Source organism: Gracilinanus agilis, chromosome 1 (genome assembly GCF_016433145.1).
Source record: "Gracilinanus agilis isolate LMUSP501 chromosome 1, AgileGrace, whole genome shotgun sequence".
In the NCBI taxonomy this organism is placed as follows: domain Eukaryota; kingdom Metazoa; phylum Chordata; class Mammalia; order Didelphimorphia; family Didelphidae; genus Gracilinanus; species Gracilinanus agilis.
In genome coordinates, this window is record NC_058130.1 from 476,806,445 (window position 1) to 476,815,439 (window position 8,995).

Sequence of the window (8,995 nt, forward strand, 5' to 3'; positions counted from 1 at the left end):
GAGAAAAAGACCTGAAGGAGCTTAGTGTTTTCTTTTTTCAACTTGAGAAATACTATTGACTATCTATTGTAGTTTTTATAGATTGATTTAACTCTGAGAAGACCAAAGAAAACCCTGGTCTTTGGTTTGGACTCTGAGTCTATTAAGACTCAGAGTCCTAACTTGATTCTTGTTGGGACTCAACCAGCTAGCCTTCGTTATTTTTATAACTTAGAGGTGAAGTTAAGAATTATAAGGATAATAGTGATAGTTTTATTTAGAATAGTATAAATTTGAGTTAGTCAGATCAGGGAGGATTAGTGTAGCCTGCAAAAAAAACAGGAGAAGTGGTTCCTTGCGGGACTAGGGAGTTTTATTTGGGTGGAGTTAGAAATCCTTTTATCCTCATATATTTCAATAAATATTTTATTTTTATAACAAGAATCTCTTTAGCATCCTTGCACCTGGCCCTGAAGGGAAGTTCATCTATGAGTTCACTTTATCACTGAAGATACTTTTGATTACATTTATCAAAGGTATCTAAACTCTTCTGACCCTGTATTGACATAGTTTGACAATTTATTTTTAAAGCTCACTTACTATTTTTAGTCATAATGTCTCAATTTAGAAGTAGCATAATTTGCTACATGGGACTAAGTGTGTCCATAAGAACATAGTAGGCCCATATTTGAGTGCTTCTGGTTCTGAATGAGGGAAAAAAGACAACAACAAAGATCTTGAAACCAGTGGAGGGGTAGGAATACCAACTCAGAAAGTAGCTCTTTGGATCAACTCTATCCCCTCACAACTTGCTCCTCAGTTGGTTTTCTCCCCTTCATTCAAAGAGGTCATTATAAGTTTGATAATATCTATCACTAATTCAGCACCCTGCCCCCACCACAATGGAAACCTTCCTCCTCAATTCTGTGCTTCACCTATAGGAAGCAGAGGTTACATCTGACTAGCCAAGCTATAAAAAGCACAGATCCTTGTCAGGATTACTGATCACAGCCCACATCAGGACAAAGACTTTCCCTAAATATTACTTAGATTGTGACTCAGACAAATCTTCCCCCACTCTAGTCCCAAACTGAGTGGGACTATAAACTGATAGGACATGTCATATTAAAGATTAGATGATTTGGGCCATCAGAGCGTTAGAAACTGCAGTGATAGAAGTCAGACAAAATTCAGGCAAATTTGTTTGTCCAAAGTATGGAAGAGGCCCTTCAAGTAGACATTCATCCCTGATAAGAAGGACACTAGCTTTACTATATCTTCGGAAAAGATATATTATTTTCCAATTGGCCAGAGTGGGCAAAATTAAAGATATCAAATAGTGGCTAAGCATGTGATTCCAGGAAGATTTGTGGGGTCTCTGGGAATCTGGATTAAGTCTCAGTAATAACAAAACTGAAAAATCTGTCTGAGGTGTGCAAATATAAGGAAATAGATGGTATAAAACTTTATAAAATGGAGATCTCTCTATATATATATCAATATAGATGTGACTTTTCTTCACTGTCTAGGAGATAAGATTGAAGTTGAATAGAATTTACATAGAAAAGCATTTATCATTTTAGCAAGGCATAAATTTTTATCTTCAATGAATTCAAGCTGTAGTGATTTGCCCTACATCAAATTGTTGCATACATCATTTTGTTTTTCTAGTCATTTAGATATAGTGTGTGTCTGCATTTTATACTTGTGCTGCTGTATTTTATTACTACCAGGAATAAAAAAATTCAGAAGGAAAATTTTGAAGTGAGCCATTTGTGTGATATACCTATATATTTTAAAACATTAATTGAAGAAAAAGGTATACTTGGCCTTCATTTGATTAACACTGCATACTCAGAGGGAAGTTCATGATAAAAGTAATGGAATGGGAGTTTAGCTCTATATGATTCTAATAGGTTTTCTTTGGTGTTTCCCAGTACTCCTCAAGAACTACTCTCAGGGACTTGCACCCTAGGCAACAGTGATAGTTCTCATGCCCTGTGGGCAATATTTGCATTTAGTGATCAATCTCAGTTACAGACCCATCATTCCTCCTCACTTTAAGAGCACTATGGCAAGTAATGAAATTTCTAGAAATACAGATACTTGCATAGCTTTGCCTATAGATCTTGGCAAAAAGGTATCTCTATTTCACTTATTTAAGTATCATTTTACAGAGACAAAAAGGAAAGGAGATTTAAACTTCCATTATTGCTTACTAGTGTGGGAGAGGGGAGATGCTACCTGTCCAGAAAACCAGACAATTAATTCATTATCACCAACCCCATCTATCCCCTACCCAATAATTGCTATACCATGCTGCCTTCAAGTCCTATCTCCTATAGGATTTTGGGCTCCAGAAAGTGTTCACTTGATCTTGTCTTGGTGCTTCAACATAGCACCTATGGCATGTAATGGTTACTTAATTAATTTATCTTGATTGATCCATGTCCACTAGAACATTTTTTAGATGTTACCATGCCAATCAGTTTGAATTATGGTGATGTCTATCTCCATGTCCCCAACTTCAGTAGACTTCCACGAGCAAATGTTAGGACATCTCTAAAATTCCCGTTTGGGGAGATGCCAACCCTACCCTCAAAAACACTGATACAACTATCAAGGTTTGATGGAAGCCATTGCCTCCAGATTCTGTGTGTATTTGACTTTGCTCATCCCTGCCCCAAGCAGACTTGACCCCAGAGATCAGGATGAATGACAAGTATGAATGACAAGTTTTGCTTTCATTGGAGGTAAGGGGAACCTCCTGTAAAGTCCCTCCCCCTGGCAAGGGGCAGGAGTATAAACTAGAATAGAACACACTAAAAATCAAAGAGATGACCTCTCAAATAAGAAATCTGCTAGAAAATGGAAAGATTCAGAGAGGAGTATCCCATGGTTAGGAAAAAAATTGGTAAGAATTACTTTTTGTCAATACTTCTGCTCAGGGGAAGATGCTCACTCAGTGAGTCAATAAGCATTCAATAAGCATTCACGACTATCAAGTGCCATTCAGTATAATAGCTTTCACCATTTCCTGAGGTTCAGGACTTTTGTTCTCTGTGGTATTAGCCATAAAATTGAATCAGTTTTAGGACACTGTAGCAGTCAGCCAAATGTTCCCAGAAATAGAGCCACACTTGCCAAAAATTTCACCTATAGATTTCTTCCACAGACAGAATTTTCTATCTGCCCAAATACCTTCAGTGGCTCATTTTGTGAAATTTTCTGTAACATTATCTAGAGAAACTAATTTTCACCATGGATTTGGGACTCCAAGTGGGAGAAGAACAAATTTGAATCCATCCTGTTTAAGAGACAGTACCCCTGAAGTAGTTAAAAAAAAAGTCTCTGGACTTTCTAGGGAATGAAGGGAAGTCTTGTCCATAACCCTCTGGAATCATTGCTTATGGACTCTGGTTTGATAAGTACAGTGTGTGTCAAATACACACCTATGTGAATGGCAATTCACAGGAAACATCAGTTCAGAGCTCAATCCTCTTGCAGCTGGGATCCTAGATGGAACTCCCTAAGAGATCCTATCTCCAAACATTGCCGGGCTCCTCACAGCCAGCTCCTAAGAAATACACTTCATAATTATTTTTGCAGGAGAGCTGACCATTTTTTGTAGCCTTCAGTGCTTTGCATAGTTCATAGTACAAAGTAAACCAACATGTGTTGATTTACCTACTACTTGCCCTACTCAAGAAAACTATGGGGGAAAAAACCACTAAGAAATTCTCACATATAAGGAAAAACAAAGCCATGAAATACCCAGACCAAGAACTTCCAGAAGTCCAGTCATAGCCAGAGGAGCAGAAACCAGGCTTCAGGCCTCACAGGGGGCTTCCAGATTATACTTATTTGCAAGAAACCAACTTGTTTTATACCAATGAGAATATATTCCATTGAAAGAAGTTCTGGAACAGCTAAGTGATTCAGTGGATAAAGAACCAGGCCTAGAATCAGAGGGACCTCGGTTCAAATATGACGCAGACATTTCCTAGCTATGTGACTCAGTGTCAAGCCCTTATTGCTCTTCTGCCTTGAAAGTGCTATTTGTATTGATTCTAAGACAGGAGGTAAGGTGTGTGTGTGTTTAAAAAAAAAAAAAAAGATGTAGAGTATATAAGGATCTTGTTTCCCAGGGTTAATTTTTTTAAAAGAAAAAACTTCCCAGATAATTACAACAATATTAAGCCAAATTGAGGAAACTGGGATTGCCAAAATACTGCTTTATGTAATCTATATATTCGCTACTAATTTTAGTCATTTTAATAGGCTTTTCCTCCTTCCAGTTGTGCAGTTTATAATTATTCAAAGTCCCGGGAGACTGCATCTCCCAGGACTCCCTGCTACAACTTCTCCCAACACCTTCCACTTCCTTTGTGGGAGGTGTCGGAGAAAGTATAAAAGAGTTTTGGCACTTTTTCATGCTTTTGAACTGAAGGCTGGCACTCTCTACCCTGGACCCTGCAGAGCTCTTGCCTAATCTCTCTGGGTGCCTTTTTCACTTCTATCTACCTCCTAGTTTTCCCTAGACCTTCCCTTTTCTAATTTAAATATAACCTAGCTATTCTAAAACCTAAGTTGCTACCTGATTTTTTATTTGAGCCCCAAAGGGCTCTGGTCAATTTCCCCTGCTGGGGCTGGGGACCCCTACGTTCCTTTCCCTTCCTCTACCTTCCTCTCTCCTTTCTCCCATCCATCCTTCCTGCTACCTTCCTCCATATACCCTCACACAGTCTAAAGGTGTGGGTTAGTTTGATGGTTCTTGGTGATCCCTTATGGCAAATAACTTTATCCTCACTCATCCAGCAACATATGGGGGCAACAGTGACTGAAGCATGATGATCCTTAAAAGGAACAAAGAATTTGATGATAGAAAAGGAAAGTGAAAGAGGATTCTATCCATTAAGTAATAAACACCTTAGTCTTTCCTTGCTAAAAGGTAGACATTTTCCAAAAAACAGTAACTAAATATTCTTATCATTACATAGGACTGACCAATCCAACAAAGGAAGAAGTCCCACTTTAATTGTTTATTTTGTAGACACATACATTTCATGTTAAGGTCATCCTCAACAATCCACAAACAGAGGCCTCTGAATGTCCTGCTTTTAAATGACACCATGTTGATAGCTTCAATTCCCAAAATAATGGAAGGTCTCTTGACAGAGATTAGTAATCATTCCAAGTATGAAAAGATCATGCACACAGGAAATACCAAAACATGAAGAGTTTCTATTCATCAGATTTTAATCTGCATCTGTATGGATACCCTATAGAGCTTGTTCAACAACATGTACATTTGGGGCAGACAGCATAGACTGACAGTAAGCTAAGACCAGAGATGTACCAGAGGTAGGGAGAAGGTTATATCATTTGGGGGAAATTACAAAGCACTTTTACTGATCCCAAGATTCTCATGACAACCCAAGTACATCCCTTGAATATAAACATTTTACTTTTTTGGCTATATTGCAGCGATATTCAAAACACCATTACTTCAGAACAACTAAAGATGAGCATCATACAAAAGGCAATGAATAGAACATGGTGCTTGTAAGCAGGTTGCAATATATGATCAATGAATATCAATGAATTATAAAATAGAAGATAAATTGGTCATACAAGGTCCAGAGATAACAATACCCTATGGGTACTCTAGTGATGAGAGGGGGGTTAAAACTTTACAAAAGGCTTGTGAAAAAGTCTTTCCAACTTTTCTACATGCATTGACCCAATTGTTCCAGTGTTTGCATCTCAACAGGAGTGAATATTATGTTTCAAAACACTTGTATTATTTTTCTAACAATTCAAGTTGAGTCAATAACAAATGAGGATTACAACGCTTGTAGCTCACAAGAAAGCCCCAAAGGGAAGTAGAGATAGAATGATATACAAAGCTTAAAGATGAGGTAGAAGAGAGAACTACCAATGTGCTCAATAGGAAATCTCTTGAAATACACAAGAATGGAGGGAGGAAAGTAGAAAAATGATTGATATGATGCAGACAGAAATTATAAATTAGAAACATAGGACATTCCAGATTCTAAATCAAACCCACAAATTATCTAGATTGCCACTTATTTTAGCCTTTCAAAGGTGATTGGATACATGTAGAAAGAATGAATAAAAACAGTGAGGTCAGGCCACCCATGTAACTAATTGTGAGAGGAAATATAGGACCATGGCAAGAGTGCAAACTCTAGGATTTTGCCCTTTGAACTTGGACTTGGAGGAGCTTCGGTTGAGACCTCAGACTGCTTCCCTTTGAATTGTCATGTTGGGCACAGATTCCATCCAAATGGAAAATGGGCAAAGTGCAGGAGCAAAGCTGGGATTCCCACCTCTCATACCTGAGCAGCAAGGGGCCCACCAGAAGGCCAAAAAGTATGCTATGGAATCATACATCAAGAGTGTGTTGGTGAAGCTAACCATCGCCCACCAACGGCAGCAGCTCACCAACCTCCAGATGGCAGCAGTGACAATGGACTTTGGAGATCCTCTCTCACCTTTGCAAATGATGGCACCTCAAAGGTAGAGGGCACTGGCAATCATGTATCAGGTGCATTTAGGCTCCATCTCCTATGAGTTGGGAGAAGACACCATACACCAGACCTTCACCCTCTTCAGTCCTATCAAGAGCATAAACATGTACTGGGATTCAGTCACCATGAAACACAAGGGTTTTGCCTTTGTGAAATAGCAGATACCAGAAGCAGCCCAGCTGGCCTTGGAGTAGATGAACTCTGTGATGCTAGTAGGAAGGAATATTAAGGTGGGTAGCCCCAGTAACATCAGACAGGCCCAGTTCATCATTGAGCAGCTGGCTGAAGAAGCCTGTAATATAGGAAATCATACTGCCATATTTTCATGGGGCAAGTTGGAAGTTTGCCCTAGTTATAGAACTTGGCATGAGCCAGGGGGCAGTTGGCACCTGGCAGTTGGAGCCAGGGTATATAAGAGCTTGCAGACCCCTGGCTGACTTCACTTCTCATTTGTCCTTCTACCTCTTGGGATTTCTGGGACCCCAGGGAGTGGGAATAGGAATGTGGGAATTACTTTCTTAGGCTAGGTAGGATTAAAGTATCACTGCAGGCCAAATAGAAATATCATCTGATTCACCAACTATTCCTTCACCAAAAAATTAGTTTATCAACAAAAGGAACCACTTTATTTTCTGACCCAGGGCTGGTCCCTTGGGTCAGCTGATGAGTATACCAGGAAGTCTTTCAACATCTTAAACTGAAATTTAAGAAGGTAGCAGTTAGTTCTTTAGTTTCATCTAAACCTTTTTCCAACTCCTTTTACCTAAACTTGTTTATCAATAAACCTTTAGCTTTAATCCAAGAACTAGTTGTTTGCTTACCTTCATTTAAAGTCTAATAGGGACAACTGCTTGAACATTCTAAGTGCTGCAGCCAGAGTGAACTCCTTTACAGTTAAACAGCAAGTGCCATATCTCCCTTCATGCCTGATGCCTATATACACCAATTGGAGTTATTCCTTCAGCAGGTCAAGGCTGTGAAATATTTACCTTAAAGGAGCTTGGTTCCTAGCAAGAGAGAGTTTCACCTATCTCTCTCTACTAGCCTGGGGCTGAATCCTTGATTCATTCATATTCAGTTTCAAGACCAGCCCTGGTACTGCTCCATACCATCCTCTCCATAGTGAGAAATATAAGTAAAGGTAATGGGGTCACCAGGGATATTATAAATAAACTAAGTGGTTTGTGGGAACACACTCTGGGATTTATGAGAGACTAGACTGGGACATGAAGACTTGAACAGCCAAGCCGCTACTACTGACAAAGGACAGTTAGCCAACTGTCACTCTGGCCAGAGACTGAATTCAACAGACAAAGTAACAGGATATAACTGGGTTTAATTATGAACAACTAAAAGGTGGGATAGGGATATCTACTCTTAAACCTTAAATCTAATGACATAACCCACAGGAAAAGGAAAGAACTTATTTCTACACTAACTTAATAATCTAAACTGACAGGGCCCAAGGATCAGTATAGGCTCTAGGTGACTGCCTCAGACCTGGAACCTGCCAGGCTTGAGCAGCTCAGCTAGGGGCTTTGTGGCTTTGGGATTCTCACTGCAATCCACTGATGATCTCTGGATGCCAAGAGCCAAGGTTGTCTCAGGAACCAAGTAGGAAGAGATTGCTTGAACACTGTCCACCAAATTTCAAAACTTTCTTCCTCTTCCTTGGCATAGGACTGTAGATCTCTCTCTGCTAGATGCCACCACTCAGCATCCCAGGGGAAAATCAGGATACAGGATGTCCTTTTACTCTGAGTGCTCCCAGGGCTAACCACAGTTTGTGTTAACCGCCAATGGAGTCCTTCCCAGAGCACAAGTCACTTTTTCCTGCTCCCTCATTCCATCCAGGAATTCCCAGCTCCAGCACCTTCCTGCTATGTACATCTTAATACCTAATCAATAACTAATCTTATCTTCCTCACAACAATAGCTAGCTCCTCCTGCTATTACTATTATTAACTACAGCCCCATATTCATTACAAGCCAGAGCCTTTAACCCCATCTACATGGTCTCAGGGCACCAGGACCTCTCAGATGATGGCATCAAGTATGCGTTTGAGGCATTTGGCAAGATTAAGTCATGTACTTTGGCTCAGGATCGGACCACAGGCAAACACAAAGTTTGTAAGTAAGAACAATTTGTGAGACATAGCTCCAATAATACTCATATTATTACTCAAACCCAATATTCAAACCTAACATTTGACCAGTACCCCTGGAGGTCTCTTATGGCAAATAACTTTATCCTCACTCATCCAGCAACATATGGAGGCAACAGTGACTGGAGCATGATGACCCTAAAAAGGAACTAGAGTTTGATGATAGAAAAGGAAAGTGAAAGAGGATTCTATCCATTAAACAATAAGCATCTAAGTCTTTCCCTGCTAGAAGGTAGACATTTTCAAGAATAACTAATATTCTTATTTCATAGGACTGACCAATCCAAACAAAGGAAG

The 8,995-nt window shown here is 39.5% G+C and overlaps 1 pseudogene; it reads left to right on the forward strand.

Annotated features, from left to right (window-relative positions):
• The first annotated feature begins 6,289 nt into the window (after positions 1-6,289).
• Positions 6,290-8,671, forward strand: LOC123253049 (annotated as a pseudogene).
• Positions 8,672-8,995: the final 324 nt, after the last annotated feature.